This window comes from Giraffa tippelskirchi, chromosome 8 (assembly GCF_054371585.1).
Source record: "Giraffa tippelskirchi isolate mGirTip1 chromosome 8, T2T-mGirTip1v1.2.pri, whole genome shotgun sequence".
NCBI classification, from domain to species: Eukaryota; Metazoa; Chordata; class Mammalia; order Artiodactyla; family Giraffidae; genus Giraffa; species Giraffa tippelskirchi.
The window spans coordinates 24,427,109-24,443,545 of NC_137282.1; the positions used below are offsets into that span (position 1 = coordinate 24,427,109).

At 42.1% G+C, this 16,437-nt stretch overlaps 1 protein-coding gene across 7 annotated transcripts in view; it reads left to right on the forward strand.

Annotated features, from left to right (window-relative positions):
- The window catches only part of SLC7A2 (solute carrier family 7 member 2), a 72,005-nt gene that overhangs the window by 9,874 nt on the left and 45,694 nt on the right, over positions 1-16,437 (forward strand). The window lies entirely within an intron of this gene.

Below are 16,437 nucleotides of genomic sequence, written 5' to 3' on the forward strand. Positions count from 1 at the left end.
TACTTTTTCTGATCATAGCTAACAGATGGTTTGCACTTAGTTCAGTGAACCAAACAAAAAAAGAACAGACTATGCATAAAATTTCTGTTGACAGTGCATTTTATCTCATTGAAACAGATCATATGAACTTTCTGTATAATGAATAGCATATTTACATTATTCTGATCTTTTTTGCTACTGAGGGCAAAAGAAGTACGAAAGACAAACAGCCTACCATTATCGTTTTAAAAGTTATTCTTGTAAATTATTTTTCTATACTTCCTACGTTGCTAACTCTGTGTTGAATGCTCTGCTTGCAAAAAGAATTGTTCCAGCAACTTTGAAAGCATAAGGCACTATTTATCATGTTGAACTAGTAGACATAGTAGATTAATTTTTATGAATTATAAACAGTTGCAGTCTTATATTTGACTTTCCGTTGATTCATCATCACCAGCCCTGTTCATCACTGGGGGTTGATGCCTCTGTGTGGTGGGAAAGGTGGAGGTAATGGAGACTTAAGGCGGGTATTAGTGAAGTGGAGGTAACTTGACTAGTGAGGGATGCAGGGAACATCTGTAATAGTTAGTACCAACAGTAACTGAAAGTTCAAGACCCTTCTGTTTTAAGAATGGGCCTTTATTTCATCACATATGATTTTAATTCATTACATATCAGACCAGAGAAATCAGTGAAGTTTGAGCTATGTAATTTCACTTCTAACTTTGCATGCATGAATCAGAATTCAGACTATTTGCAAGAATTGGAAGAAAAGTGCTCATTTTATTGAACTAAGTATAATTTCTGTTGAGTGGAGTGCAAAAATCTTACTTTTTTGCACTCCCCAAAATGATGTGGGTAGAATAATGTTTTAAGGTAGAGAAGAATCATTTTTGTCTAGTATTCTATCCAACATAACATTTACTGCAGTTATTTCCTGAATTGGATTTTTCATGGTGTCTTTAAAGGCATAATATACAGCATTGCTGGTTTTAATAAGCCATGAAATTCTAGCTCAGAAGAAGCCTACACATTTCATTTCAAGCAGAACCATGCCTAACCATTCCACACAGGTGTGTCTGTAAGAGTGAGCTGGAGATTATACATGTGCAGACATCACTGCAGGAAAATAAAAATTTCCTAACTGGCATCATAAATAACAAATGTTCATATTTAAAAGCAAAATATTGAGACTATCCTATAAGTGGAGAAAACAGTCAGCATTTTGTCATTAATGACTTAATCCCCAATACATCTATATAACAGCATAGTTCAAAAAGGAAAATCCCAAGCTTATCTCAACCCACAGAGAGCATGTAAATATCAAAGACACATAATAGTCTTGGTTCTTCCCTGCAAGAGTGTGCGAGCTGTCCTTGTAGGGCTGCTTGGGAGCAGAGCAGCTGCGCACATTCGTGAGGTGCCCTTGACCTCACAGGGTCTCCCGTTGATTGGGTCCCAATTCCCCAGGTCCAAGCATGTAATACAAATGAGTAAAACAGGTTAGTGCAACATAGTAAGGAATGGTTGAGAACTGTGGTGAACTAGAGAGCAATCAATTTTAAAAACACTACGTGCCCCAAAACATGCATTGGGAGCTGGGAAGAGTGACTGATAAAACAGAAAGAACCAAGCAACGGGAGTGGATAGGGAAGATGTGGTCATATATACAATGAACTGTTACTCAGTCATAAAAGAGAACAGAATAATGACATTTGCAGCAACATAGATGGACCTAGACATTGCCTAGTACTGAGTGAAGTAAGTCAGACAGAAGGACAGATATCATATAATATCACTTATATGTGGAATCTAAAAAAAAATGGTACAAATGAACTGGCTTACAAAACAGAAATAGTGTCACAGATGTAGAAAACAAACATGGTTACCAAGGGAGAAAGGGCAGGGAGGATAAATTGGGAGATTGGGATTGACATATATACACATATACACTACGCTGTATATAAAATAAGGACCTACTGTGTAGCACAAGCAACTCTGTTCAGTACTCTGTAATGACCTGTATGGGAAAAGAATCTGAAAAAGAGTGGATATATGTATGTGTATAACTGATTGCTCTACTACAGCATAAACTAGCACAACATTGTAAATCAACTATATTCCAATAAAAATTATTTTTAAAAAGTCAAAAGGCAAAAAGAACTGAGCAGAATTGCTGACATTGTGAGAATGTTGCATTGTGGGACGAGACTGCAGCCCAGTAAACCCATATTTGTATTCTAGATATCTTCAAATATGTCAGAACATTGGCATGTATAGCAATTCCAACTCTGTTTTCCTTTCTTAAAAAGACACATAGAAAGAGATTGGGAAATATTCACATAGCAGCTATGATGGGACTTGATTCCCTGTAACTGTCTGATTCTGGAATGACCTCCATTTTCAGGTTTTCCAGATTTCCCTATTCTCTTAAAGGTAACTCGGAGTGGAAGCAAAACTCAAGGGTTGAATGTTCTTTCCCTGTTTCTTGGATCTCATGTTCATCTCTTAGGCTTGCTTCACTATTCTTTCATTCAGCCAAAAATATTCAACTGAAAACTATCAAGTAAAGCCTTATCTCCAAACAGATTCTATTGATATTTTTTCAAATTATGGATCACAGCTTCCTTAAATCTTTGGAACATAACAGTAATGAGGATAAAGATAGTGGAGACTGATAAATTTGCTGGCATGAGAAAGTAAAAAAATCTTCTGTTTGTGTGTGATCTGAATATTCCCAGCATTTAATATTGTGATTTTCTGGGCAAAGTGGGTGAAGGATAGAGATGTTCTGGTCTTGTGGAAGATTGTCTTATATATGATAGGTAGTTACATTGGTTGATATTGTATTACCTGCTACTCGGAATTAAATGTTCCATATAGGAGTATGACGCTTACTCCTTGGAAGGAAAGTTATGACCAACATAGATAGCATATTAAAAAGCAGAGACATTACTTTGCCAACAAAGGTCCATCTAGTCAAGGCTATGGTTTTTCCAGTAGTCATGTATGGATGTGAGAGTTGGACTGTGAAGAAAGCTGAGCGCTGACGAATTGATGCTTTTGAACTGTGGTGTTGGAGAAGACTCTTGAGAGTCCCTTGGACCGCAAGGAGATCCAGCCAGCCCATCCTAAAGGAGATCAGTCCTGGGTGTTGATTGGAAGGACTGATGTTGAAGCTGAAACTCCAATACTTTGGCCACCTCATGCGAAGAGTTGACTCATTGGAAAAGACCCTGATGCTGGGAAGGATTGGGGGCAGGAGGAGAAGGGAACGACAGAGGATGAGATGGCTGGATGGCATCACCGACTCGATGGACATGAGTTTGGGTAAACTGTGGGAGTTGGTGATGGACAGGGAGGCCTGGCGTGCTGCGATTCATGGGGTCACAAAGAGTCGGACACGACTGAATGATTGAACTGAACTGAACTGATAGAGTACAAAGGGAAGGGCAGAGAAAGAGGAATTGCAGTTGTTAATGCAAAAATAGATTTGTTGTACACGGTGAACCTTTAAACTTAAGAGTTTACCAAATCAATAGGTATTTGATCTGAATAATGGATATGTAATGCTGTAATTGGACTCATTGGAAAAGAACCTGTTGCTGGGAGAGATTGAAGGCAGGAGGAGAAGGGGATGACAGAGGATAAGATGGTTGGATGGCATCACGACTCAGTGGACATGAGTTTGAGCAAACTCCGGGAGTTGGTGATGAACAGGGAGGCCTGGCGTACTGCAGTCCATGGGGTCACAATGAGTCGGACATGACTGAGCGACTGAACAACAATGCTGTAGTACCCCATCTATGTCATGAGGACATACCTTGTGGGTTTTTTTTTTCCTAGTCATTGTGAATTTACATGATTATCACTTTTTTGGAAGGTGAGGCATGGGAGGTTTGTGGCAGGATGGAATTTGGTATAAAATAACCTATTATCTGACTATTGGTTTATACCTATGCAGAGAATTATGAGAAACTTAATCAGTCACAAAAAAAGAAATTGTATCTTTAAATAATAGAACCTGAGTTGGCAGACCAAGTAATTTAGCTAACACTCTTAACTAAACCTGATTCCCCACATTTCTGAGTCATTCTGAATCATGTGTCCTCTGTTTAAAATGACAGTAACCTGACACCTTTCCTGGAAGGCAGCTGCTAATGTGTAGGAATACTGTTAGAGAGTGCTGCCTGGTACTGGGTAGTGTCTTACTCTTTTTATTGTTGCTGTTTAGTCGCTCAGTCATGACTGACTCTTTGTGACCCCGTGGACTGTAGCCCACCAGGTTCCTCTGTCCGTGGAATTCTCCAGGCAAGAATACTGGAGTGGGTTGCCATTTCCTTCTCCAGGGCATCTTCCTGACTCAGGGATCAAACCCACATTTCCTGCATTGACAGCGGATTCCATTGAGCCACCACAGAAGCCAGTACAGTTTTTACAGTATATCCTTTATTTGTAGTTTTGTCTTCTGTTATAATGTGGATAGAGTCCTTGTCTTCTTACACATAGCCAGTCACATTTTTGAAGAAAGTTATTATCTCTTCTCTAAGAGCCCCCACCAAGAATGAAAAAAAAGCAAAATGTAGAAATATGACCAACTTATATTCCTAAAGCTCTTCGCCCAATGCTTTTCTTGTTCACTTAACCTTTATATCACTTCTGTAACGTCTGTTTCCAAGATGGGACAACTAAGAATCCAGGGACTTGCCCAGATAATGGCTGGTAACTCTAAGAACTAACTGGCTACACTCAGAGCAGAGTTCCCTCTCTGGGACCTGTCTCCATCCCTGCTTATCATGGCTCAACACCTGCAGTGCCTTTAAGTGCCTTCAAATCATGACATGGTTTCCAGAGCCCTCACCCTATCCTGGTCACTCTTCACTGGGTATACTCGGTCAGCATTTAAGAGAAAGATGGTGGCCACAGCCAAGTGTCCATCCACTCAAGAAATACTTGAGTGACTGCTTTGCGCCAGGCATTCCCTAGGCATTTTGGGGTACACCAGTAAACAAAGCGGTCAAATGAAGTTCCTGCCCCCATGAAGCTTACCTTCTGAGGGTTTCCAACCGGAGTCAGGCCCCTGCCGCCACAACCAACAGCCAAGAGGAGCTTGAAACAGGGGACTGGAGAATTGGAGTAGCTGGTTCTGAGCTCTTAAGAAGTTAAGATGGGAATTCTATTGTTGTTCAGTCACTCAGTCATTTCCAACTCTTTGCGACCCCATGGACTGTAGCACACTAGGCTTCCCTGTCCGTCACCATCTCCTGGAGTTCACGCAAACTCATGTCTGTTGAGTCGATGATGCTGTTCAGCCATCTCATCCTCTGTCACCCCCTTCTCTTCCTGCCTTCAGTCTTTCCAGCATCAGGGTCTTTTCCAGTGAGTTGGCTCTTCGTATCAGGTGGCCCAAGTATTGGAGCTTCAGCTTCAGCATCAGTCCTTCCAACAAATATTCAGGGTTGATTTCCTTTAGAATTGGCTGGTTTGATCTCCTTGCTGTCCAAAGGACTCTCAAGAGTCTTCTCCAACACCACAGTGTGAAAGCCTCAATTCTTAGGCACTCAGCCTTCTTTATGGTCCAACTCTCAAACATCCGTACAGGACTACTGGAAAAACCTATATGAAAACTTAAAATGATGTATTAAATAAGAATTATAGTATATCTGCTTGTTTCTCCCTTTCCATGCCTTCAAACATATTTCTTCTGTGGACTTAGAAAATAATGTTGGTGTCTGTTGAATTATAACAGTTTATTTCCAGGCACAAAATGAGACCACAGAAAAACTTTTGGCAATAGGAGAGAAAGGTCTCTGATATTATCAGAAGCCATTTGAAATAAAATCTAAGTAAAATGAAAACATGAAAGATGTGATTTTCAGGGCCTAAGACTTTATTTGTTCTGGGATATGTTTTGAATTCAGGCATATGAGAAGAACTAAGAACCTGAGATATTTGAGAACCCAAGAGATGGATAAGAAATGAACTAGATAAATTGTAAAATGAATACAATGTTTCAGAAAATGTTGCATGTTTTTATAAAAATCATAAAATTTGCAGGAAGCCTTCTTTTATGAGATTGTTGGAAATTTTTGTAGCTAAAAGTAATGAGTTTTAACATATGTCAGAATTTAAATACATAAGTTATGATACGTCTCTAGTTCATTGGTCCTTTCAAAATGTCCCCAGTGCTTAAATTTTAATAACTATTACACTTTCAATCTTAAGGTAGTAGTGGTTCATGAATTTGCAAGGTTAAACACTGTTGGAGATGAGATGAGGTTTTAAAATTCCAAAGCCTGCCAGATACATTTTTGATATCTGGGTGATGCCCTTCATCATGGGCTGGGTCTTAGATGGTCTGCCAGGAGTCTGGGAGCAGCTGGAATCTTGCATTTCTTCATATAGAAGTGTTTATGTGGCAGAGAAAAAAAAAAAAGGACGTGAGCTTTGGAGCTATGCAGACCTTGGCTTCATATTTAGCTCTGTGATTTTGAGCAAGTTCCTTAACACCTCTGAGCCTCAGCCTCATCACCTGAGAATGGGACAGCATTTCCTCTGAGGTGGCCGTGAGGATTAAATAATGTATGTCAAATGCCTAGAACGTAATAGAGCGATGAATGACCCCAGTGATTACGTTTTATTTTCATTTCCCAGAGCCTGTGGTAAATGGCCTTGCTTATAAATGAAGTCCTCATTCAATGGGTTTTTTTTTTTTTCTCTCCAGAGAATCGTCTCGAGTGTTTACTCCTTTTTTTTTCTTTTTCCCCTGCAAGGGGAAAACTAAACTAAAGGAGCAGTATCCCGTAGCTCTGTCGATTCTGAGCTTCTCTTCAGCAAGCTATCTTGAGCTGCATGACGTAATTGTTAGCTAACCTTGGCTTTTAACTAAGCGGTGGCGACAAGTTTCTTTCCTTAAGGCATGCTCTAGATAGTATTTCATCTCAGTTTAGAATGTGTGCTTCATAACTGGACTATTTATTGGCAGGGAACTGCCTGTGCTTCACTTGCAGGACATGTTGGTGAGCTCTTTGCTCGTCCAAGCACTGTCTCCTCAGTCCAGGAGACAGAGAGCATGGGGACTCTGAGCTCCGAAAGAAAGACACGCTTCACGCTTGTCTCCTTAGATGGCACAAAGCCGCCAAAACTTCAGCAGCAGTAACAAAAGAGAAACATTGTGCGACTTTATTCCTTTGCTTCTGAAAGGCTCATGCCTATAGTATATCTTACTTTGGAGAGTCAGACTTGATTTTGTGGCCTGACTTTGTTCCCTGCTAGCTGATACTTCACCTCTCTAAACTTTGGTTTCCTCAACAGAAATTACTTTCACCTCAGAAAATTAAACATATTTTAGTATCTTTTCCAGTTCAAGCATGTGTGGTAATTCCCAAAGGGGTTATGTGATGACATACAGAACAAAGTTCTCCCTTGCAGGCTTATCAAATGCATATGTGTTGGGGATGGGGTGATAACCCAAATACATGTAATGCGCCAATCCAGGGCATAGATGATGAATGCCATCCAGAGACATGGATGTGTCAACAGACCATAATGGGCTCTTGAAAGAGGAGTCTCTTCTGTTTGAGGGGATCATGAGGAAGTTTTATGAGGAAGGCAGGATTTGAAAAGGATCTGGAGAAAGGAGAAAAGGGATATGTGTTGGGGTTGGCCAAAAATGTTCATTCGGGATTTTCATAAGATGTTACAGAAAAATCCAAACAAACTTTTTAACCAACCCAGTACATAGATTGATTGCTTGAAAGGCATTCTTGATGGGGAAACAGAGTGAGCAAAGAATCCTGAAAAGTGTGAGAACTCTTGGAAAAAGAGCAAACACTTCCCTTTGACCAAAGTAAGATAGACTGTAAGGGAATGGGAGGGGCGCAGGAAGGGAAAGAGAAGGGGAATACTAGTAATAGCTCACATTTATTGAGCACCTACTATGTGCCACGCACTGTGTTAAGCACTTGCCTGAACTGATTTAATCCTAAAGAAGAGAAGGATGGAAACACAGATTGGGTCATAGTTTGGACTGTGGATGATGAGATAAAGAGTTTGTAATTTGGTTGGAAGTGAGGTGTCTGAATTGCAGGAAGGAATAATTGAGCTCCTGTGAAGTGAGAACCATGAATGAACTGAGGTTATAGCAGTAAGAACGGTGTTCATGGAAATTTTTAATTGAGGTAACCAAGCATATTAGTTCCCCCACTACAAAAATAAATGAAGTCGCCATAGGCGGGAGTGTTAGTGTTTTCTTATTTGTAAATTCCAGGTCTTTGAAAAAAGAGGATGTATTTTTGGTAGAGTATTATGTTAGTTTATTTTATACTCCATTGTTGATTTATGACCGTAGAAGTGCTATATAAAAATTTAAAGTATCTTAAAAGCAAATCAATTCTGTAACCCTCTTTAAGGTTACTTAAATTTTTAACCTGGAGTCAAAATGCATGTTACTGAAATGACCCACTGTAAACCTATTTCAGGCTTAGCATTTTTTAGATACAGTTTGATTTTGAAAGAAAACATAGTACCGTGATGGTATTTACTCTTACTAGTTTGTTGACATTATTGATTAGGCTAATATATGCCAAGTGACTACATTTTTCCCCTCTTTATCTTTTTTTGTACCCCTTGAGCTTTTTACAGTCCTTACCTTCTAGGAAAAACATACTCCAAATATGAAATTGTATCATTTTGATAGAGGGAGGTTGAAAACGTATTTACACTTCAGAAAAAGTGCAGAAAAGTCTGTACAGAATTGAGGCAAGATTTGACTCACTTTCTGTTTCTCCCCACACACACAAGAGCTCGTGAATGGCCCGTGTGTGTTCTCTGTGATGGACGGGAAAGGGGCTGTGTAGGACTGGAAATAATTCACACCAAATGAATTTGGCAGGGTGCTGATTGTTTCTCGACGTTTCACTCGAGGCACGCTGTTTCCCTTCTGTTAGCTTGTGTACCCTTCTTGGTTAAGGACTCACACCGAGGGATTTCTGCTGTCGGACCCCCACAGAATCCCCACCCATCCTGGGATCCCAGGACCCTGGGCCAGACCTGCTCGCTGAGAAGACAGCCATGGCGACCCCCAGCCCAGAGGTGACGCCAGTAGGACAAGGGGCCTCTCTCCGGCTTTCTGGCAACACGGCTCTTGTTACCAGAGGGTGCTGGGGGATGCTTGGCTGAGGAGGAAAGCTCGAGGAGAAGCCTTGAAGAAAGCCCAGCTTTTTTACTTTGTGTGCCTGCCCAGAATGATGCACGGGCTAGCGGGTAGCCAATTAGGAAAGGAAAAAATGAAACCCACATGTGAGGGCGCGTTTCTTAATGCTTTCACTTCCCCCCTTTCTGCTGGGGCCTTCTTTCAGGAGATAAGACCCAGTGGCCATGCTCAGGAAAATTGTGTTTGGAATTCCTTTTAACTGAAGCCACAGAATATCACTGAGACTGTGCCCTAAAGGCTGTTGTGGTGGTAGCAGCACAACCTCTTAGGCAAGGGGATGAAAATGATCCAGGGTCTGCCGGGGCCCCGAGAGATGAGAAGCCTTGCTGGCCACAGAGAAGCGGGGCTGAGCCTGTGTGCTGGGACTGAGCGCTCTCTGCGCTTGTTTGACGCCCTGGTAGCTGGTCAGGAGGACCGGGCAGGATCCTTACTCTGTCCTACCGTATTTTCTCAGATGTTTGTCTTCAACACCTCCTGTTATTACCTGGTTACACACGATGGGCACACACACAGACACCTGAAATAAAGACTAGGTTCTCAGCTTCGCAGAGCCACAGTATGCCACTAGGAACAAGTTCTTAGCATATGTGTTAAGTCGTCCTATGCTTACTTGGCTGTGTACAGCAATAGCATTTTATTGGAAGTGGAAAAATCACCAAAAATTATTGACTGGGGCAAGGATCAAAGATGACTCAGAAGTAGACTCTCTCCCTGCACCTAGATAAAGTTGTAACCCAGTGTGGAACCACGTTTCTGTGTATTCCCCACCCCTGTATTTTTGCTCCATTTATGTTATTATCCTTTCAGCCCACCAGAGAAGTTTGCTTTAATTTTTCAAGCTGAATAATATCCTTCACTGAGTGCTTTCAATGTGCTAGGCCCTTGGTCTGCCCCATTAGAAATAATATTTTGGTTAGAAGCATTTCTCTATTTGAAGAAAAAGGAAATGTTTAGAAGTCTTTTTAAAAGCCAAATAAACAGGCTCTAGAATATGAAACAAGAAAGTGGCCAGAAATTGTGGTTGTAGTTATTAGTATTTGTCGCATTTTTTTTTCAGATGCCTCAGTAAAGTATCTTTACACCCACAGAAAGCTGTCCTAGAAAAGGGACACTACACAGATATGAGTTTGGAGAACTGTAGGAGTGTGGCAAGTCCGGAGGGAGGCACATGTGATCATCCAGAAGGATTCGTTGGCCAGGATTTAGCTTGTCGGTGAACTTCTTACCTTCAAATGGTCAGGGTAGAATCCTGCATTCTCTGGGCTCTTGTAGGGACTGAGTGCATGGGAGCTCGTGCTCAGAGGACATTAAGCAACTGGATGGTGTGAGGGCTGAAGATGATGAAACATTTTGCTGATTGCAAACAGCGACCTTCCCGCAAGCAGGATTCGTTGGAACCTTCCTGTGAAAGAGTCTTAAACAAACTTGGTCTTTGTTGACGTTAGATAAATAAAATAGAGAAGCCGAGTAGGAAGAGTTTAGGGAGTTCAAGAATTTGCACAAGCTCTACTTTTTGGTAATATTCATAAAATGTGTGTATTTTGGTGACATGGAAATCATTTGCTTGAACCTTAGAATGTTTCCAAATGACCATCTAGCAGACTCGGTCTATGTATTTAAAAATCAGATTTATAAATACACAAGAGAAAATATGAATATAATTTCATGGACTGTGCTGCTCAGTTGCTCAGACATGTCCAATTCTTTGTGATGCCCTGGACTGTAGCCCACCAGGCTCCTCTGTCCATGGGATTTTCCAAATGAGAATACTGGAGTGGGTTGCTATTTCTTTCTCCAGATGATCTTCCTGACCCAGGGATCGAACCTATGTCTCCTGCATTGGCAGCTGGATTCTTTACCACTGAGCCACCTGGGATGTCCCATGGCCTCTATGTAACCCTAACAGGTAATACTGTTTAGAAAGAAGAAAATGCAAATCGAGTTGGCCCTCTACACTTGTGGGTGCAGAACCCAAGAACAGGGACCCTGTGAATATGCAGGGTGGGTTATGGGGCTCGTGTATCTGTGGATTTGGGTAGCTGTGGCTGGCCCTGGAACCAATCCCCTGAGGATACCTGTGGACAACTGTACAATCAAAATCCTAGTCAGACAACGAATACTCAGAGTGAGGACCGAGAAGGACACACACCAGGAAGGTTCACTGTGATTGTCACAGGAATTCGAGGGGCTCAGACTTCAAAGATGGGAGAATAACGTATGAATCTGTGAAAAAGAGCCCAGGAACATTGGAGCTGAATCTTTGTGAAATATTTAATCAGGAAGGAGAAGAAAAGCAGACCTTGGAGTGGTAGCAGTAGATGACCCAGGGAAGGCAGAGCTGCTCTTGCGTTTAGGAGAAAGTTGACTCTCGGAGAAGAGAAGATAGAACAGATACCCGAAAGGGAAGCTGAGGCCCAAATGGGTAAGAAAGGATGCAGCTGCTTTAAACTAGCTCACAAAAGAACAACAACAACAAAACTAGCTCACAGTTTCAGACCTGGATGAATTACATCTTGCAATATTAAAATAATTTGTAGACGTGAGTCTGGAGTGATCATCTGTCATCTTGGAGGCACCCTGTACTACAAGAAAGGGAGCACAGAAAGGGAAGAAGCAGTGACCCTTGTCTTCCAAACAGAGACCGATGCAGATCCTGGCAACCACAGATCAGGGAGCTGAATACAGTTCATCCGTGAAATTCTAGGACTGTGTGGTGCATTCTTGGAAAAAAAATGACCACTTCCCAAAAGGCATCGTGAGTTCACCAAGAACAGTTATGCCTAACAAACTCCATACCCACTTTTTAACTTGTTACGAGAATGGTGGATTTTAAAAGTTTAAGCATGATAATTAGCATTTTGGCAAAGCATTTAATGGCATGTGTTGTGATAACCTTGGGCTAAGCCGAAGAAATATGTGGATCTCTAGTTGTTTGCACAATATACTGAAATTGTTGGTGAATGGGTCGATAATGGCTTGGAGGGACATTTGTGGTGGCATGCCATGGTACTCTGTCCTTCGCCCTGTCACATTTTTATCATTTACTTGGATTAAGATAGAAGTCATGCTGGTTAAATTTGCAGTGACGTGAAGATAGGTAAGATGCTTAATACTCTGATGGATAGATTTGTGTTACACAGAATCCCAAATAATGCAAAACTTAAAGTTCTGAATTGAGGTTTGAAAATAATCAGTGAAACAAAATGGAATCATGAAGACAGTCTATGTAGACGTCTTTGAGAAAAAAGGACCTGAAGGTTTTAGCTGACTACAAACCAAGTATGAATCATTCATTCAGTGAACATATGTGTACTGACAGCTCTCCTCTCTATATTTCTATCACTGTGACTACACTGGGAATGCAGCAAATCAATAAAATACAGACCTTGCTTTCCAGAAACTTAGTGTAAAGGAATGTATTGGTTTCTGAGGGTTGCCATTAAAAAGTACCACAAACTGGGTGGCTTAAAATAACCAAAAAAATGGGGATTTCCCTGGTTGCCCAGTGGTTAAGGCTCGGTGATTCCAGTACAGGGGACCTGGGTTCAATCCCTGGTCAGGGAACTAGATCCTGCATGCTGCAACTAAGACCCAGCAGAGCCAAATTAAAACACAAATGAAAAACAACAAAAAATGTGTTGGCTCACGTTTCTGGAAACTGCAAGCCCAAATCAAGGAGGCCGCAGGGCCGTGCTTCTCTGGAACCTGGAGGGAAGAATCCCTCTTTGCCGCCAGTGGCTTTTGGTGATGGCCGTCAGTCTTTGGTGTGTCTTGGCTTGCACCTTCATCACTCCAGTTTCTGCCTCTGTGATCACATGGCATTCTTCCCGTGCATTTGTGTCTTCACACAGCATTTTCTTCTTATAAGGACACCACTGATATTGGGTTAAGACTCACCCTAATGACTTCACCTGAATCTGATGACATTAATGAAGACCTTGTTTCCAAATAAAGTCACCAAATAAGGTACCAGGGTTTAGGACTTCAACATACCTTTTTTTTTTTTTTTTTTCCTTTTTAATAGGCTGAGCACAGCTCAACCCATCACAAGGAGTAAAACATATTCATCCAAGCAGTTGCATAGAATTTTGATGAAGATAAAGTGCCTCAAAGATACAGAGTGCTGTGAGCACAAGCGGTAGGGTGACCTACTTTAGCTTAGGGGAGGATGTCAGAGAGGACTGAGAGCTCTCCGGGCAAAGAGGAGAAAGGCTGAGTTCATGGAAAGAAGAGATAGCAATGCAGAAAGCTTGGAGCAGTAAGAGGCACAGAGTTCTGGGGAAATTAAAACTCAGTGCAGAGCAAGGTGTGAGGAGGAGGTGGGAGATGTGCTGAGAGACACCGAGGGGCCAGGCCCAGAGGAGCTCTGTGCATTGTGTTGCCATGGTGTGAGGTAACTTAAAACAAGAAGAATAAGTATATAGAATGGAGGAAGATAGTAAATAAGACTCTGGGCTTGCTTGACCAAACACGAACTGCTTTGTCTTGTCGTGAGGGCCATATTTTAAGTGAGTGTTTGTCAGTGTGAGTGTTGTACTTTGAATTAATGTATTTATCCACATAGACAGAATCCCTGGAGTGATAGCCATTTGGAATTAATTGAACCAGAAGACTTTCTGCCTTTATTGTTGGGGCAGAGTTAGACCAGTGGGCAGGAGTTACAGGAGGGCTCCATGAAAGGGAGGTCTTCCGGCAGTGAGAGCCACACAGGCTGAGAGCAGGAGCCGTGAGAATTATTTGCCCGAAGAGGATGGCCGAGATACAAGGGAAGTGCAGTGAAGGTGAGGAGGAGACTGTTTTCCTCTAAGGTTCCCTGTGCAGGAAGCCAGCCTTATCTGAGGATAAGAGGAAACCCAATGAAGTATCCACTAGGGGTTCAAATGTGATGTTCAGATTTCTAAAGTCCATTTCCTCATACTTTAGAATTTTAAGAGCATTAAAAGGGCTTTAAAATTAAATGTCGCTGCTGCTGCTGCTGCTGCTGCTAAGTCGCTTCAGTCGTGTCCGACTCTGTGCGACCCCATAGACGGCAGCCCACCAGGCTCCACTGTCCGTGAGATTCTCCAGGCAAGAACACTGGAGTGGGTTGCCGTTTCCTTCTCCAATGCATGAAAGTGAAAAGTGAAAGTGAAGTCGCTCAGTCGTGTCCGACTCTTCACGACCCCTTGGACTGCAGCCTACCAGGCTCCTCCGTCCGTGGGATTTTCCAGGCAAGAGTACTGGAGTGGGGTGCCATTGACTGGGAGGTTATTAAATAACTGAATTCATTTAAAATATTTTCGTAACACAGTGTGATGTATCAATTATTTTTTGTTCAGTTGTAAAGTCATGTTGGACTCTTGGCGACTCCATGGACTGCAGCACACCAGGCTCCTCTGTCCTGCACTGTCTCTGGCAGCTTGTTCAAGTTCATGTCCGTTGAGTCAGTGATGATATCTAACCATCTCATCCTCTGCCTCCCTCTTCTCCTTTTGCCTTCAATCTTCCAGCATCAAGGTCTTTTCCGACTTTATATATATGTGAGGGGGTGTTTGTGTGTGTATATCAGTTATATCTCAAAGAAAAATTGGCAGAATTATCTAGATTCATTTACCTTTCCCGACCCTCTGCTATTATTGCAACAGTTACCCTTCACCTCACATCTTTCGTACAACTCTTTTATTCCTTTTCCTGATGTTCTCTCAGCTGCACTTACTGGACTTGTTCTATCAAACTCATTTCTAGGGATCTGTTGCCGGTCCTTAGGCTGGCAATGGATCCTGTTTAGAAGTGAAGGTATGTAAGTGTGTACATTCTGTTTTATACCAAACAAGCAATTTTGCCTTCCCTGGTGGAGAAGGAGCCGGAAGGCACGTAAGAGGACACAGATGAACAAGTGTCCATTCTACCCTAGTGCCATGGGACCCAGTCGCTTTGAGGGGGGAGGTGGCGTGTCATAATCAAAGAATCTCTGACCAGCTGCCAGAAGTATATTGTTAAGGGTAGATTATTTATTTATTTAATCTATTTTAATTGGAGGATAATTACTTTACGTATTGTGATGGTTTTTGTCATACACCAACATGAATCAGCCACGGGTGCACATGTGGCCCCCCATCCCGAACCTCCCTCCCCATCCCATCCCTCTGGGTTAGAGCACCAGCTTTGAGTGCCCTGCTTCATCCGTCAAACTTGCACTGGTCATCTATTTCACATATGGTAATATACATGTTTCAGTACTAGTCTCTCAAATTGTCCCACCCTTGCCTTCTCCCACAGAGTCCAAGAGTCTGTTCTTTACATCTGTATCTCTTTTGCTGCCTTGCTTATAGGATCATCATTACTGTCTTTCTAAATTCCATATATATGCATTAGTATACAGTATTGGTGTTTCTCTTTCTGACTTACTTCACTCTGTATAATGGCTCCAGTTTCATCCACCTCATTAGAACTGAATCAGATGTGTTCCTTTTTATAGCTGAGTAATATTCCATTGCATATATGTATTACAACTTCCTTATCCATTTGTCTGCTGATGGACATCTAGGTTGCTTTCATGTCTTGGCTACAAAAGTATATTTAACAGGAATTTCCACATTCACTCGTATCTCTTGAAGGACATCCAAGTCACATTCCCCATCAGCACTTCTCAAAATCTCTTTCCTTTCTTCTCCACTTTTCCCTTTTGCCAGGTGGATTTTCTCTAGGCTGTAGGCTCTTCTCTTACCCCCAGCCGTTTATTACATAGACCAGCCTGCTTCTTAGCTTTAAATTTGCCAAGTGTATAGTGGATTTTTCCCTTCCTTGAGTCAAAAGGAAAGCTCAGGACTGGGCAGAAGAGGCAAGAAAAGACCCTTCCTGCTGCCTCTGCAGTAGCTCAGAAGGCCCAGGAACTGAACCCTCCCCAGGGGACAAGGGAGCGACCAGAAATAAATCTTGTCATCTATGTGTGGACAAGAGGGCAGTATTCTAGGGGCAGTCAGTGGAGAAATCGGCTTACAGTATTCATGTGGAGGATGGACGAGCATAAGACGAAGGACGGTAGGCTGAGAGCACAGGACGGAGGGGTGAGTTTGAAACCCAGGCTAGAGCATGTGAGTTGGAGAAGTTGGCAGGAGGCCGAGAGGAGAGATTAGATACAGTAGGTTTGAAGCATTAAAATTCAGCTCATTTCGACCCAAAGGGATAGGGTAGGGAGGGAGCTGGGAGGGGAGGTTCAGGATGGGGACACATGTATAGCTGTGGGTGATTCATGTTGATGTGTG